The sequence below is a fragment of the Hemicordylus capensis genome, chromosome 1, assembly GCF_027244095.1.
Source record: "Hemicordylus capensis ecotype Gifberg chromosome 1, rHemCap1.1.pri, whole genome shotgun sequence".
NCBI classification, from domain to species: domain Eukaryota; kingdom Metazoa; phylum Chordata; class Lepidosauria; order Squamata; family Cordylidae; genus Hemicordylus; species Hemicordylus capensis.
Genome location: NC_069657.1, coordinates 420,684,210 through 420,701,958, shown reverse-complemented (window position 1 = coordinate 420,701,958; position 17,749 = coordinate 420,684,210). Strand labels below are relative to the sequence as shown.

The 17,749-nt window shown below is 47.9% G+C and overlaps 1 protein-coding gene across 2 annotated transcripts in view; it reads right to left on the bottom strand.

The window, feature by feature from the left end:
- RD3 (RD3 regulator of GUCY2D) overlaps positions 1-14,476 on the bottom strand; it is a 28,219-nt gene extending 13,743 nt beyond the window's left edge. Inside the window, exon 1 of one of the 2 annotated variants that reach the window (XM_053310238.1) lies at positions 14,209-14,476. The gene's annotated coding sequence lies outside the window, so the exon portion shown is untranslated. The remainder of the gene's footprint in view (positions 1-14,208) is intronic. The other variant, XM_053310228.1, reaches the window with a different exon arrangement.
- Positions 14,477-17,749: the final 3,273 nt, after the last annotated feature.

The window sequence follows — 17,749 nt, the reverse complement described above, 5'->3', positions numbered from 1 at the left end:
TCTCACAGCACTAGTTTCCCATTTGCAATATGGGGATAAATTAAAAAGTCATAATAATGGCTGACATACAGATCAGAAGATGCACCAGCACAGCAACAGAACTTCCCAACTGTACCAGTGCAGCAGAGAAGCAGCAATTTTTGACACCCTTCTCTTCCCCAGGAAGCCCTCTGTGCCACTCAAAAATGTGTCCCCAAGGGCTGCACAACTCTTGGGGACATACATTCGGGTGACAGAGTGCTTCCTGGGAAAGGAGAGGGTGTCAAAAATTGCCACTTCCCTGAAGCACTGGAGCAGTTAGTTCAGAAGTTTTGTTAGACTGCTCCTTTGCTGTATTGGTGCATTCTTGCTCTGTATATCAGCCACTAATGATAATGATCCTACCTTAAAGAACTGTAGTAAACATTATCAAGATAATACACTTGAAGTATTTTGAGCCCCAAACATGTTAAATATAAATATCGTTTAATTACAGGCATGATGTGTTGAGAAAATAAGGTTGGTCTGAAAAAACCCCCCAAAAACTCTGACATCTTAGAATTATACCTAAAGATACATTATTGACTCATCGAGTTGTAGTCCTCAATTACTGTAATTAGAATCCATAGATACAAAGTGGCAAGTCATTCAAATTTAACTCTCATATTAAGACGATATCCTTCATGTTGTGTGTGTGTTTAAGAATCCTGTTATCTATAACACTTGACAACACCATATTCTGTTTTGATTAATGTATGTAACACTCCTTTGAGCAATAAGTTTGAGTTTTTCAGGTTTTTGAGTCCTGTTATTAATCATTAATTATCTATGTCAAAATAGATGCAGAGGCAGCCATGCAATAAGCAACTCAAGAGCACCCCTTTTTAGGACACGTATTTTTGATTTGCCCCTAATCTGAGGTGTCTGTACTTGTCTGGACATACACCTGCCTTGACAGCACTGCAACCGTTTTAAAAAATTGCTCATCAGAGCTGAATAGAGAAGATCTGTTCATATCCACAAAAATGTCTCCTCTGCATCAAAAATGTAAAAAAATAGAATAAATCAGTGCTTGAATAACAGAGAGGGAGAAATCCTTAATATCCACCAGTCTGGCCTCAACAACTCCTAGTTTTAGCCAAATCTCTCTCTCTCTCTCTCTCTCTCTCTCTCTCTCACTCTCTCTCTCACACACACACACACACACACACACACAGAGAGAGAGAGAGACAGAGACAGAGACACACACCCCTTAACCTTCCAAGAACAGTAGCTAAGAAGACCATCACAAAAGGCAAGTGACTTGTCCCCCTCTGGCCTCTCTATAATTTGAATACCAGTGAAGCTGATATTTTCTACTGGATCAATTTCTATTTGGAAAGGAACATGCAAAATGTTGAGTTACCCAGATATTTTCATCAGGCCCAACAGAAAGGGAGCTCATTCGAATGGGCAAACATCACAGAGCTGCTGAAAACAAACTCCACATGATGACCTAGCATCCGTATTCCCTCCAATTCTTCTCATCTGTGTGCAGAATGAGTTTTGTTCTGGGTAGCAGTATTGAGGCAGTGTGTACGTGCACGTATGTTCAGAATGGGGCCTTCCCGATTCAACCTGAGCAGGATTGAAAATCAACTGAGCAGATGGCAAAAAACTTCTCTGTGTGTGCACATGTGCACGACTTAGAGGGAACCCTGCCCCACATAACCACAATTACAACATGAAGTGCTGCTGGCTATCACATCAGTTGGCCATCTAGCATGAAGAGCTTCCACACTGGTGCTACCACTTCCAGAAGGCAGCCGATGCTGAAAATGCAACTCTCCATGCCAAGTGCCAGAATGGTGGGCACTACAGGATATGATCAGAAGTGGGTAACTGAGCAAAGAGGCGCCTTTTAAAGTCGGTGGATCTCTTCTGTTTAGCAGGGGAGAGCAACAGGCCCTACCCAACCCCAGCAAAGCATCCCTTCAGTAGTTGCTACTGGTATCTATCTTAACTTTCCTTTTAGACCGAGAGCCTTTTGGGACAGGGAACCATCTTATTTATGTTTCTGTGTCAACTACTTTGAGAACTGCTATTGAAAAGTGGCATATAGATGTCTTGACTTTTAAAGCCTCACACAGGTTGGGGCTGGCGTACCAGTCCAACCGCATTCGCCCATAGGAACCTGCCAGGTTCCTGCATTCCACATCTCAGGCCTGCTCAGGCCTGCTCACAAACCTGGCGGGGCCTAGAGATGGCCTTTTTGATTGTGGCCCCTTGACTTCGAAGCGCCCTCCCGGCAGAGCTTCACCATGCTCCCTCCCTACGTCCACCTACTTCCAGTCCAAAGAGTGGACAGGGCAGCAGGGAGGTATGCTGCTACCCTGCTGGATCGGTTTTCCAGCCAGCACCGGCAGGGAAAAGTGGAGAGAGGGGTAAGTGCACCCTCCCCTGCCCTTCAAGTTATCCCACCCCCACCGAACTTTCAAACTGGCCGGTGTTCAAACCTGTCCGGAGGCCCGTAAAAGGGCATCCGAAGTTCCGAACAGGTTCGTCGACCTCCCTAGTAATAGTAAATCATCCCATTGAGGCCATTCCTAATGCCCTGCACTTGATGCTCATAATTTGCTTTAGCTCACATAAAACACTATTAGCTACCCTAACCCCTGCTAACTGGGCAAAGAGGCACCTTTTACCATGGTGATTCTCTTTATTTAGCAGGGGGAGAGTAACTGGCCCTATCCACCCCCAGCACAGTACTTCCAGTGACTGTTGCTGGTGTCTATCTTATGTTTCGTTTTAGAATGTGAGCCCTTTGGAGACAGGGAGCCATCTTATTTATTTTTTATTTCTCTATGTAAACCGCCCTGAGCTATTTTTGGAAGGGCGGTATAGAAATAGAAATAATAATAATACTACAGTCCAGTTCAATGGCACTGGACAGCCAGGTATTTCAGAAACACTGCAGAATTCAGGGGTGTAGCTATAAATGATCGGGTGGGTTCAAAGAACCTGGGGGCCCCAGCTCCTGAGAGGCCCCAGCTCCACCCATGCCTATTTTCTTCATTATCTCCCTCACTCCGAGGGAACGCCGGAAGAGGGGCAAACAAGGCCCCCCTCTCCCCTAACTACACCCTTGTTCAGAATAACCCTGCCAATGTAACTGTCATTGGCTGTGAAGTCTTGACACACTCACCTGGCGTGCAGGTGTCTCAAATGACAATTATTGTGACACACATTCCCCTATGGCCAAGCTGGGAGATTGTGCATGGTGTGAACAACCTGGGGCACACTGCAGGACAAAATGTAGCTTGGCCTGGGGGCGGGGGCGGGCATGGAGTGTTTTACAAGAAGTGTGCCAGAAAGCTCTGCAAAACTAAGAGTCCAATTCTTCTTTTCGCTTCTTTCCTAGCAAGAAGCACGATAGCAGCCATGTGGCAAGAAGTTCATCTCATCACCAATTGCTTGTAAGGTGATGCGAAGTGGTGCCCAGCAGATAGGTCTCCAAGTAGGACACAGTTCCACTGATGGGTTCTTTGGATACAATATATGGGAACAATAACCTGAAATAGCCAATGTGACAAAATATAAGCTTTTTAATTGCTTAAACCAGGGGTCCCCAACTTGCAACTCTCCAGATGTTGCTGAACTACAATTCCCATCATCCCAGCCACAATAAGTTGTAGCTGGGGGGGTGATGGGAATTGTAGTTCGGCAAAATCTGGAGGGCTGCAGGTTGGGGACCCCTGGCTTAAACTACACAGTGGTTAGATATTAAATGTAAAGCAAAACAGCCTCAGAAGTGTCCAATGATCTGCAGCCCTGACCATTCCTAATTTATGCCCTAGTACTTTGATTTAAACAGATTTAATCCCTTTGCAGTCAATGAAATTAGATCAGCTAATCCTCCACAGGATATTACAGGCAGAGGAATCCAAATTAAATAACTAATTCAAGCCATGTAGTCTAGCTGCACTGGAGATGTGGATCATAGACTTTGGAGCCAAATCTTCTTCGAAAGACAATAGATCATAGACCACCAACACAATGATCCTCCAGTGAAAGGCCTTAAATTAGAGCAGCACACGGATTTACTGGGATTCCTGCAGATGAGGGGCAAACTGCTACATGTGTTTTTGCATGTGTTTTTGTAGTGTATAATATTCCTATATACTTTGTTGTAGTAGGACGACTTTTTGAGAAAAGTAGGACTGGGCAGGTCAAGTGGCCTCGAGTTGGTGTCAACTCCTGGTGACCACAGAACCATGTGGTTTTCTTTGGTAGAATACAGGAGGGGTTTACCATTGCCTCCTCTAGCACAGTATGAGATGATGCCTTTCAGCATCTCCCTATATCGCTGCTGCTCAATAGAATACAGTAGCAGCAGGGATTTGAACCGGTAACCTTCTGCTTGTTAGTCAAGCATTTCCCCGCTGCACCACGCAAGGTGAGACCCAAGTTCAAATCCCTGTTCAACCATAAAACTCACCAGATGACTCTGGGCCAGCCACTTATGTCTCAACCTCAGCTACCTCACAAGGTTGTTGTGGGGATAAACATAACCGTGTACACTGCTCTGGGCTCCCTAGAGGTTACTCTGGGCTCCTCGGAAGATTTATTGCAAACCGCCTAGAGACTAAGTTTTGGGCAGGATACAAATTAGGGATGTGCATGAAAAGTCTTCGGCACCGGCGGGGGTAATACTTTAAGGGCGGGGGAGGGTGTACTCACCCCCCTGCTGCATTTCCCCCGCCGGCGCTCTGTAAACTTCAAGCCTCTCTGCCGCCCTGTTCCCCTCGTCAGCCGGAAGTGGCCAGAAGTTGTGAGCATGCGTGCGCCCGTCGTGCGCGCACACGCATGGCAGACATGCGTGTGCACGCTCGTATGACGGGCGCACATGCGCTCGCAACTTCCGGCCACTTCCGGCCGATGGGGGGAACGGGGCGGTAGGGAGGAACGCTGCCGCTCTGAGGGGCTTGAAGTTTACAGAGCGCCGGCGGGGGAAATGCGGCGGGGGTGTGTGAGTACACCCTCCCCCGCCCTTAAAGTACTACCCCCGCCAGTGCCGAAACACTGAATACTGCCCCAGCGCCGAAACGTTTCAGAGGCCTTTACAATGGCCTCCGAAACGCTTCGGGCACATGCCTAATACAAATATGTTAAACAAATAAAATAAATAAATAAATGTAAATGTAAAAATAAAATGGTGAGCAAAGAAGTGACAGTGTGTGTGTATCTGCTTAGCTCTTTCCCCATCTGATGTTTTCCCCATTCCAGATCTCTCTTGGCCACTTTATCCACCCTGTGGAGTTCCAGGTGCATGCTTATGCTCACACACACCTGGAACCCAGGTGGGATTTGGGGTGAAAATATTTTTGCTAGCTGGCTAACATTATTTTGTTAAGTTTATCACGAGTGATGGATAAAGAGGTCAGAGCATGCCTTGCTAATGCCTCTGTCTAATCTGAATGAGTGGATAGGTCTGACAAATAGCACATGTGACCCATCTGAAAGGAGAAGCTGAAGATGACTCTGTCCCTGGAGGGCCAGGTTTGCCCACCCCTGTGCTATGGGAAAGATTCAAGGAAGCATTCGGGAGAAACCTGTTGCTGACTTCTAAGAATGCTCTATGACTTCTATCTTCACTCAATAGATCTTCACTTCTATCTTCACTCAATGCTCAACCTGTATATTGGTGTAAATAATCCAAATATGACAAAGTCAATAACAGTCTGTGGTGACTCTACTTCCAAAGGAAACCAGAATCCAAGGAGCACCGTGGGCCCCAGAACTTATATTATTATTATTATTATTAATTTGATTTATATTTGGCCCTTCCAAAAGTGGCTCAGGGAGCTTTACACTAAAATTAAAAATACATAACAATTAACACCAAAAACCAATTAAAAGCAGATTAAAATCAAAACTAGATAGCATTAAAACTAGATATCATCAATACCAAGGCTAAAAAGTTGGGTCTTTAAAGGCCCTCCTGAAAGCCTCCAAGGAAGACAATCCTCATATCCACAGGGAGTGCATGCCACAACCCAAAGGTAACAACAGAGAAGGCCCTATCCGAGGTCACCACCAGATGAACCAGTGGCACCCAGTGCCTCAAGGAAGTGAGGCAACCAGAGGGAGCATAACAATATAACAGGCAAAGAAACAGCCAAGGATCCCGAGGTGCAATTAATTATCTGCTCAAAATTACAGCCTCCCAAATACACTGAGGCATCCTTACACACTTGCATGCAGTTTGCTCCCAGCAGGGGATCCTACACTTGCAGAGGAGGGCAATGTCTCTCTGTCCATTAGTCCAAGTGTCCACTGTATGGCTCCTAAATTTGGGGTTTGGCTCCAAATTTTTAAAGGAACATTTCTCAATGTTCTTGGCAAATACCACATCTGTGGTAGTCACTTCCCATGCCTCTCCAGTAACATCTAGATATTTACAGCATCACCCAGATCACTCTGGGTGGTTCACAAATATAAAAACAGATAAAAGAATCTTTAGATAGAGGAACCATGTGGGCAGGATGTATAGCCAGGTGGTTTGCATGGGAAGGAACCACATCATTTACCCGGCCCAGGTGGTTTCAGCCATCAACTCCACCTTCGCAACACACACACCTTATCCTTCTTTTCACAATCCTACCAAATGCACTCCATGACCTCTCATTACTGTACTTTATACCACAGAGACCTATCCAGTGTTCTCTCTAAATTTTTTCATCAGTGTGAGGAATGAATTTTGTACTGGGCGGCAGTATCAAGGCAGTGTGCGTGCACCTGCATTCAGAGTGGGGCCTTCCTGATTCAACATGAGCGGGATCTAAAATTAACTGAGCAGACATCAAAAAATGTGTGAGCGCACACACACGTGCATGCCTTAGAGGGAACACTGCACCTATCTGTCACAAGGGAAGCAGAATTCTTCATCCATCAGTATAAACCAGAAGCCACACATAGCACACACACACTTTGGTTTTGGATTACATAAATATGGCAGTTTCTCAATGCAGATATTGTTTTGAGGCTATGCAACGAAGAGCTATTTTTCTTGACAACATGATGAATCATTTTGGGTTTGCAACATTGTCATAAAGGCATTGGCTGAACAGAAAGAATCCTATAAATAGCTTTACAATAGTCTTATCAGAACCAAGCACCTTTTCACAGGGAAACAGCCATAATTAAGATCCAGATGAAAATCCCCACTTTAAACTTGCCATTAACAAATCTAAAATTTTTTATTACTATTCATCAACAAAAGCAGGCCTGTTTAGATTCATAGAAGTTGAAGAAAATTTGTTATCTAATAATCTAGCAGATTCCAGGAAGCCTAGAGAGATATGCTGCTTTCATACATAAATGCCAACTCTTATCGAATTCAAGGCATACAGACATAAAATTAGTGTGTTTTGTTATAATATTCTGGGTCACATTCAACTTTGGCCTGGGAATGAAGACTTCAAATTTCACCAATCCTGATAACTTCCATCAATACTGGGTAAATTCTAACTCTGGCTCAAGTCCCCGTCTTTCAGAGATGAAAAACAGACACACCACTCAGGGATGGTGAGAGGTGTGCTATAATGGCCTTTGCACACAAGCAGTTTCAGTTGTGCACATTGCTGCACACAAATACATCTGCCCCTCTGAATAGATGGTTGGTGATGTGAACTTTAGCAGCAGTGATCTCCTGTTGTGGAAGGTGGGAAGATCTGTGGGTGCAAAGAAACAATTCCAATCTGCCAACAAGTGGTAGACAGCAGCACAGAGTTTGCATTTTGGGCAGAGGCACTCTTAGCACCAGACCTTGGGACCGCAGTCCATGGCCTCCAAGGTCCAGTGGGGCCTCCTGCTGTCACCACCCCGTGGTGCTGAACCACGGCGCCGAAAGCTTCACTAATTCTAGCCGCCATGTGCGTGGTCGGGGTGTATGGGGGTGAGCTGAGCAGGCTTCCCGCACCCCTGTGGTGGAGGTAGTGGCAGCAGGTGGAGAGGGAGCGGCCACTGGGCCCGACTGCTGGCCCTTGAGAACTGCGAGGCACTAACTGCACAGTTAGAATAGAGTGTTGCACACTTGCTACCCTATTCTAACTGTGCCAGCATGCCGGAGCAACTCGAAGATCTCAAGGGCCCCTGGGCTGAATGGTCAGGCCCAGCAGCTGCTCCCGCTCCCCCTGCCGTCACAGTGGTGGGGGAGGCCTGCTCGGTTCACCCCCCACGTGGCAGCTAGAATTAGTGAAGTTTTGGGCACTGCGGTTCAGGACTGCGGTTCAGCATGCTTCTGGGGAGACCGTTGAAAAATGCAGGTTCCCTTGGAAAAAAAACTTTTAAAAAACCTTTAACTTTTTTTTTAAAGTTGTGGTTGGAGGGTGGGTGGGCTCCAAAGCCATTCAAGTCTGGGCACCAAAATTACCTAGATGCACCCCTGGTTTTGGTACAGAATGAGAGTTCTCTCCCATGCCCTGTATTGAGCATGCATAGGACTCAACCTAGAAGGCCATTTACTACTAGTATGGATATTTATATATCACTCTTCAACCAAACTTACCAAAATGGTTTCCATAGAAAACAGATGGTCCCCTGTCCCCAAAGGGCTCACAGTCTAAAAAGAAATAAGGCAGGAACCAGCAACAGCCACTGGAGGGAGGCTGTGCTGGGGCTGGACAGGGCCAGTTGCTCTCCCCCTGCTAAATATAGATGACTCGCCACATCAAAAAGGTGTCTCTTTGCTCAGTTAGCAGGGGTTAAGCACAGAATCCTGTTTCCATGTGTCAGTTGCCCTTGCTGGATCAGAGCAATACATTCCTAGAGGTCTCCCAGCGACAGGAAAGGCCCGTAGCTCACAATTACATAAAAAGCCATCTTAGATTAAATCAGACCATTGGTCCATCTAGCTCAGTGTTGTCTACTCAGACTGGCAGCAGCTCTCCACGGTCTCTTATACCAGTCTTTTCCAGCCCTACTTGGGGACGCCTGGCATTGAATCTGGGACCTTTGGCATGCTATGGCCCCATCCCTGCAGAGGATGAGCATCCAGTGGATGACGACAGTCCCAGTTTCAGGCATCTCCAAGTAGGGCTGGGAAATACCCTGTCTGAAAACCTGGAGGGCTGCTGCCAGTAAGTGTAGGCAATACTGAGCTAGTTGGAGCAAGGGTCCATCATGTGAGCTGCGGAACTCATTTGTCCTAGAAAACTATTATGCATGTAAAGAAGCTTTGACTTCACTGACCTGCTCACTTGTTCATTAGTCTATCAACACTCTTAAGGTACCTCCGCAGCAGATTTTTAAAAATTCCCATTTGTTACACACATAATTAAAAAGACAACCACCACCAACAAACCACCACTCTAGCACTGGAAACATTTGGGGGAATGTGAGTAGGCGAGTGATTTTACATCTAGCAGTCTTAACCTGCTTTCCTTCACAAAAGAACCTAGCACTTCAAGCCGAGATCAGACATTCAAGAGAACACAGCCATGTGGGAGTTTCCTTCCACACATTAAACTAGCCTTGACTTAGGGAAAGGGGTATTTGGAGTAGTAGCCACAAACATTATCCATGCTTGCAGAATTAAACCTATGAAGCTGCTTTATAATGGATAAGAGTCATCGAGGTCAGTACAGTCATCGAGGTCAGTACTGTCAATACTGACTGGCAGCCACTCCCCAGGGGTTTCAGAGACAAGTCTTTCCCAGCCCTCCATGATGATGCCAGGAATTGAGTCTAGAACCTTCTGCATGCAGAACATGTACTCTCCCACTCAGCTCCAGCTCCTTTCCATAAAACTATCCAAGTAGTGGCCGGCAGTGGAAGCTAGCCAGTAGGGGCAAGAGAGGCACTGCCCCTACTCCCCTCCAACATCCAACCACCACCAAGCCCTATATTTCTCCCTCTCTCTTTCACTTCTGCTGCTCCAAGGAGTTCCATGGATTGTTTTCTTTTACAAGTACCTGCCACCAGCTAGGGCACTGAGGCTGACGCCCACCACGCTGCCTTAATTAGCATAAATATTCATAAACTGAACATTTAGCACTCAAGAACTATTAAGGCTTTGCCCTTTTTTGTCGAGAAGGGGGGCACTGACATCAACAGTCCTAACCACTAACAGAGAGGCACGCAGCAAGCACCACCAATCAGAGCTGCACTGGAGGCGGGTGTTGCAGTGTCCCTCTGTGCTGCCACAATGAAAGGAGCACCATTTTTAGTAGGAGCGCAGTGGCAGCAGGATCTGGCGATGGCGGGATTTGAGAGCTGTCTGGGGTGAGTGCTGTGCTGGGGACTGAGCTCATACAAACAAGCCAAGCCAGTAAGCAAGTGGAAGTGAGCTACCTAAGTGACCAGCAGCTCCCCTTAACGAGTGCCCACTGGCTTTGGCATCCCCTCCCTCCTGCTGGCTTTGGCCCTGACTCAGGGGCCGACACCAGTAGGGATGTGCACGAAGTGGTTCGTGTGCTCCTGGGAGGTGGGGGGGGGCTTTAGGGGGCGGGGAGGGTGCCCTTACCTTCCACACCACTTTCCCCCCCACCGGTGCTCTCCCCTAAACCGCTGGTGCTGCAGAGTACCTCCCTACAGCCCATTAAGCGTCATACTGTAAGTGGCCAGTGCACACGCACGCACGTCCAATATGAGTATGATGCTTACCGGGGCTGCAGGGAGGTAAACTGGAGCCCCACACCAGCAGGTTTTTTGGGGGGGGAGTGCCAGCGGGGGGGGGGGAGCAACGGGAAAGGTAAGGCCACCCTCCCTGCCCCTTAAAGCCCCCCTCCACGCCTCCTAACCGACTCGAATGCTAGACTGCTGAACTGATTTGTGCACATCCCTAGAAGCCAGTGGGATGGAAGGAGGGGGCTGCCCAAGTGAGAGGGGGCTGCCCAAGTGATAGGGGGCTGCCCTTCATTCCAGCAGGTCCCTCCCATTTCTTTTCCTCCTTCCTTTCCGTGGTGTTTGTCCGAGGCTGCAGCCAGTCGCACTTTCCCCTTTTATGAGGATCAAAGGTGCTGGGAGTCTGTGTGTTATTTTGAAAAGGAGGGGACATCGCTCTCAGGCAAAGCTTCTCTCTGTTGCTTCTGCTGTGCATAGAGAATGGTGGGCGAGCAAGCTGAAGCAACCAAGAAAAACTCTGCATCCGACTTCCCAGCTTTTTAAACCAACACGCTGACTCCCAGTGCTGATTTCACGTGGCTAGTTGAGAACTGACCAGGATGGGAGTCAAAAAGCAAACTGATGCCAGCTCAGTATAGCCTGATCCATTCCATTTAGGGGTTTCAGTGGGGAGGTGGGCAGAGAATGCTCACCAGCCTCTTTTCCAGGGCTGCGGGGGATGAGAAAGGTGGGGAATTGCAGTACCAGGACTTGTAATGTGGTGTGGAAGGGGGAGGAAGTGGGGGTGTGTGTGCTTTTTTGTGGCAACTGCTGCCACCGTTAGGTTGCCTGCCTGTTGCTCCGTCTTCAGAACTGGCTGGAGTGGTCAGGCTTCAGAAGCAGAAGCTGTGGAGGGGCGGAGGGAGGAATTGGAGGAGTACGAGGTAACTCTGGGTACTGGCTTGGCTGCTGAAAGAACAGACGGGATGCGGTTGGTCAGTTCAACTTTAGTGTCAACCTTGGGTAGGAGAGTGGTTGATGTGAACAAAAGCCCCATTTCAGGTGACTGGGTTGAGTTCAGTGATTCCCCCCCCCGCTTTTTCTTCTTGGGGGCATCCAGTTCCTGTGGTCAGTCATACTGTATGTCGGTTTCCCAGCCAGTCTCCTTCCCCACCTGCGCTGTCCTCTCGTGTCCCCAGTGCACACCATTCATCTCTTTTCTCATTCTGAAACACACTGAGACCATTCACACAATCCCCGCCGGGGCAGGGAGAAGGCAGAGTTTCACCTAGCTTCCCCCGCAGATGATCCTTTGTCAAGTCTTTGGCATGCTGCTCTGTGCAGCATAGATAGTTCAAGGTCAGGACTCTTTTTCCCAGCATCCGGATATCCCTCAATGCACCGTGCAACCACTGCAGAGCATTGGTGGAATCCCCCAGGAGTTGGTTGCTCGAGGCACCCAACTGTGAATGCTCAGGCTGCTTGCACCACCCCTGCGTTAAGGGCATGCTTGCGCCCTTAACCTCAGCTACAGACCAGGGTACAAAGTAGGGTTAGGCAGGTGGGCAGCACCGGGATCTGCACAGATCCCGGCGCTGCACACAAGCAGTCTAACTCAGACTGGGCTGCTTTCGCCAGTGTTAGGCAGCTCGTGAGAACAGCCTCATTGTACTACATGCTACTTTGGCATTTGAGTTTCTTGTTATGGGTGGGAGGGAGCATCTCTCATTTTCCATTACCCATGCTAAGCAGCTCAGTACTTTTTATTTTTAAATCGCGTCACTGTGTGGCTCTTGGGCAACTTCTTCTCTTCTTCTGTTTACCCTTTCATCTTGTTCTTCGTGACTAAACCTCAAATTACTTCTTCTGTCAAAGAGGTGGCCAGAGAAGGAGTGCTGAAAGGGGACAAGGAGATTGCAGAGAAGCTACATGAGCACTTTGCATCAGTTTTCACTGTAGATGATGTTAGGAAAAAGGAAAGATTGTGCCGTCGAGTCAGTGTCAACTCCTGGCGACCACGGAGCCATGTGGTTTCCTTGGAAGGATAAAGGAGGGGTTCACCATTGTCTTCTCCCATGCAGTATGAGATGATGCCTTTCAGCATCTTCCTATATCGCTGCTGCCCAATATGGGAGTTTGCCATATTCTGGGAAACACACCAGCGGGGATTCGAACCAACAGTCTCCTGCTCTCTAGACAGGTTGCTTCCCAATGAGCAACAAAATGGCAAATCAGGTTTAATGTAAGCAAATGTAAAGTGATGCACTTTGGGGCAAAACATGCTCAATTCACATATACGCGGATGGGATACAAACAGGTGCTGTGTTATATTCAAGTTCTATGGGGAGGCCATGGCTTAAGACACAATTGGCCTAGAGGTTTTTCCATTGTTTCTGTCCTCTGGGGGGCAGGGGAGAGAGAGAACACACAGGAGCAACAAGGTGGTTGGTATAGTGCATGGGATGTGCCTGTTGCTATATGCTGGATCCACAGATTGAGAGCTGGAAGGCTGGCCAACCACCCTTCTCCTTAGCTTGTCATTATATATTATGTTGTTAGTAGGAGGAATGACCAAGTTACTTCTGAGTGAACACGATTAGGATTGGGTAGTAAAATGTGAATCTTTGAGTATAGCATTGTGGTTGCTATACTATAGAATTCTTGACTGCAACTTTGGGACTGGTGAAGTCTTAGCCTGAGCTAGGTAGCAAGGATAACAGAATTTCAGAATTAAGACTGTTAACTCCACCAATTGTTATCCCCCACTCCGCCCTATCCTGAACCCACACATCCTCACTGACTGCCAACTGCCACTGTAATGTGTGTGTGTACTGTAATGTATATACACTGTAAATACGCTTGAATATACACCCCCCCCCATATAACTGCTGCCCATCACCATGGCATCAGACAGGCTCTTGAATTTAAATAACATTTATTCAAGATTTAGGTTACTTATTCAGGGAGTAAGTATGAGGAGAGCTGGTCGTGTAGTAGCAAGCAGGTATTGTCCCCATAGCTAAGTAGGGTCCACCCAGGTTTGCATATGAATGAGAGACTACATCTAAGCACTGTAAGATATTCCCCTTCAGGGATGGGAAGAGCATCTGCATGCAGAAGGTTCCACGTTCCCTCCCTGGCATCTCCAGATAGGGCTGAGCGGTACTCTTGCCTGCAGCCTTGGAGAAGCTGTTGCCAGTCTGTGTCAATACTCCGTTAGATGACCAGTGGTCTGACTGGGTATAAGGCAGCTTCCTATGAATGAGATTTACTGGCAAGTCAGCGTTCTTCAGATCACATCCTTCAATTGATAAGCAAGCAAAACATATACAAGGGCAGTGGGGGGGGGGGCAGGGAGGTAAGCCCCCCCCAGACCATTTTGGCCACCCCATTTCTGTTTCAGACATCTAACATGCACAACACTGTTTGCTCACCCCTAAATGCACTTTGCCCATTCCGTGCCCTCCCCCCACCCGTCTTCTGGTGCCGCCACTGGCGTCAGAACAAGTTGAGGCGTTCTCCCATCAATGCCCGCTGCACCACACACAGGAGGTGCGGAAGGCGATAACTAACTAGGGCGCTTCTCGGCCCTCTTCCCCTAACTTTTCTCCGCCTTCGCGGGGCAACCTGATGTCCTCTGCTTACCTGGGACCTGCACGCGCTGGGAAGGACCTCAGAGTCCAACTTGGGGGCGGGAGGAAGAGAAGAGCTGAAGAGCTTCTTGGCCAAGAGGGAAAAGAAACAGCGGCACCCCCGCCTGCCCCGGTGGCCAGCCACGAAGTCGAGCGGCGAGCAAGCAGCCTCTTCCTCGACGACGCCAGCCAGCTACTCGTAGCCACCCCGGCTTTGCCCGCAGAATCAGGGCGCGCCGAATGACTCCCCCAGATGAGCCCCGCCCCCTGGCGCCTGATTGGCAGTTGCCATAGCGACCACCCTAAGCCTCTTTGTCTGTGGCGGGAGGGGAGTGGGCAGAAGGCTCCAGGGCCAGCGTGGAGAGGGAGCCCTTGTTGGAAAGGCGAACGAGAGCGCCCTCAACGCAGCAGGGCGCAAGCGGGGCGTGGCGGTGCGCCCTGGGGCAATTCAGGAGGGGTGGGCGCAGTGCAAAGAAAGCTATAATTAGCTCCGCAGAACTGCGAAGGAAGTTGCCGGCAACCTAAATCCAGGGGTGGCCAACCTGAGGCGCTCCAGCAGTTGATGGACTACAACTCCCATCATCCCCAGCCACAATTGCATGTTGCAGACCCTATCCAATGCACCACAAGATCAAAGTGTGCTGTAAGTGTAGCAACCATGCTGCTCAGGCAACAGTTCCTGGACCTTTGCTATTGGACTAGATTTTCAAAGAAATAAATACATGAGCATCCTAGAAGAAAGGGATGTATTAATAGACTAAAATAGGAGAATGAAAGGACTGAGTTGAACAACTTGCTGTTTCCAAGTTTGATTAAAAGTGAATATGGACCATTATTATTAATTATGGTTATTTTATATTATTATGATCTTGATTGTTATGTTATTGTACATGTGCAGTTTAATACAGTATTTATGTCAGCTAATTCAACCAGACTGACCCAGAGATTAACAAGTCTTCTGTTTCTAATTAATCATGAAGGACACAGTATATGTTTGTTGCAAATCTCAGCTCTCGCAGAGTCTACTCATACTGCCCTGGAGGTAGCAATTTATAATAGTAGCTAGCTTACAGCTGTCTCGTACACTGTACACTTTCTGGGTTCTTAATTAAAAGCTTTCTTGGTGACAGATGACTCAAGCCCTATAGACTGTCACCCATTCAGAAGTTATTATCTGACAAACTGGGAGTAAACTCGAGGCTGAAAGACTCCCATGTTCCAGGTAAATTCATTTGAAAAACACTGCATTCATAGGAACACCCTGCAGTGAATCACAAATGCTGATTAGAGAATAACTTGTGATTATTATTCAATGGGAGTCCCTTCTGATCCAGATGTAGTTGTCTCTGCAGCTGCATGGCAAGAATGTGTTCTGTGAAGATTCCTCACCCAAGCGGATCCTAATAATAAAGAGCCCCTGATAAGTTAGGAACTTTTTACCTCACTCCTTAACAACTCATTGTGAGGGCTGCAAAAACCATGGGATGCAATTTTCAGTAGTGAATGAGATGGTCTTAGAATAAATTAACTAAAGAACAAACTAAATAAACTTGCTTGCTCTTAACTTACATGGCTGCTTCTTTTTTAGAGCACATACATACATGACAAGTAAAATGCCCATTCCTTTAGCAAAAGAGAATGCGCCTGCTAACTGAGCAAAGTGGCGCCTTTTAAAAGTGGTGATTCTCTTTATTTAGCAGGGGGAGAGGAACTGGTCCTATCCGTCCTCAGCACAGTATCCCTCCAGTGGCTGTTGCTGGTGTCAGGGGTGGAACCACCATTGGGCCAACGGGTTCAAATAACCTGGGCCGCACCTCGCGTCTGACATCAGACGTGGGGGTGCAAGTTTAGTTCCCAAGCAGGGGCTCCACGGCCCCTTCGGGAGCTAAACTGAGGCTGGCGCTGCATTTGCAACGCAGCCAGGAGCAGTTCTTCCCTGCTAGAGAAGAGCCAGTCCTGGCTGTGCTGCGAACGCAGTGCCAGCCTAAGTAGCTCCTGAAGGGGCTGCGCAGAGTTAAAAAGCTGGCGCTGCATTCACAGCTCCAGCCTTACCTTAGCTCCCAAAGGGGCCATACGGCCCCTTCAGTAGTTAAACCACACCCCACCATGCCAGACCACGCCCCCCCACATCTGCCGTCAGATGTGGTCAGATGCAGGGGTGGGGTCAGCAGGGCCACCGCTGCACACAGGCCACCGGCGGTCAGGCTCCACCACTGGCTGGTGTCTATCTTATGATTCCTTTTTAGACTGTGAGCCCTTTAGGGACAGGGAGCCATTTTATTTATTTATTTATTTATTTATTTATTTCGATCTATGTAAGCCGCTTTGGGAACTTTTGTTGAAAAGCGGTGTATAAATATCAGTTGTATTGTATTTGTATTTACTGTGGATGTCTTTGGGGGAGGACCATTGCTCTGGAGTAGAGCAAATGCTTTGCATGCCAAAGGTTCCAATGTTAATCACAAAGACCCCAAAGCTGCAGTCTTTGTCTTTCAGAGGGAGTGTGATCCCGCCCAAGACCAGATTTACCTAACTATTTGGATGATCAGTTTTACCAACCCAGAGCACTTCCATCTTATCTGGATTAAGTTTTAGCTTGTTTGCCCCTATTTAGTCCAGAACAGCCTCCAAGTCCTGGTTCAGAGCATCCACTGCTTCCCTGGTGTCTGCAGACTTAAAAGATAAGTAGAGCCAGGTGTCATCAGTATATTGACAGCCCACACCAACGGATGATCTCTCCCAGAGGTTTCATTGAGATGTTAAACAGCATAGGGGACAGACTAGATCCTGTGGCAGCCCATAGGCCAAAGGCCAGGGGATGGAGCAGGCATGCCCCAGCACCACCATCTGAGTATGACCCTCAAGGTAGGAGCAGAGCCACCATATAACTTTTCCCCCAAGTCCCAACCCAGAGAGACATCCCAGAAGAATATCATGGTTGATGGCATTGAAAGCTGCTGAGAGGTCCAGGAGGATCAACAGAGTCACACTCCCTCTGTCTATCTCCCGGCATAGGTCATCTACCAGGGCTACCAAGTCAGTTTCTGTCCCATATCCAGGTTGGAAGCCAGACTGGAAAGGATCTAAGTGATCAGATTCATCCAGGGCAGCCTGGAGCTGAAAAGCCTCCATGCTCTCCAATACCTTGCCTCCTAACTTTGGAGAGGTTAGAAACTGGACGATGGTTATTCAGGTCATCTGGGTCCAATGACGTCTTTCTTTCTTTCTTTCTTTCTTTCTTTCTTTCTTTCTTTCTTTCTTTCTTTCTTTCTTTCTTTCAGGGGCCTAAGGACTGCCTCCTTCAGCTGAGAGGGCACCACCCCCTGAATTAGTGAGGCATTCATCATCCCCGCCACCCATGGACCCAGTCCCTCCCTAGAAGCCTTCACCAACCATGAAGGGCAAAGGTCAAGGACACACGTGGTAGGCCTCAGCCCTCTAAGTAGCCTGTCCACTTCTTCAGGCAACACAGTCTGAAAACCATCCAATATAACAAGACCAGAAGGTACATTGGCAACATCCCGGTACTGCAAAATTTTCAGTATCCAAATCAG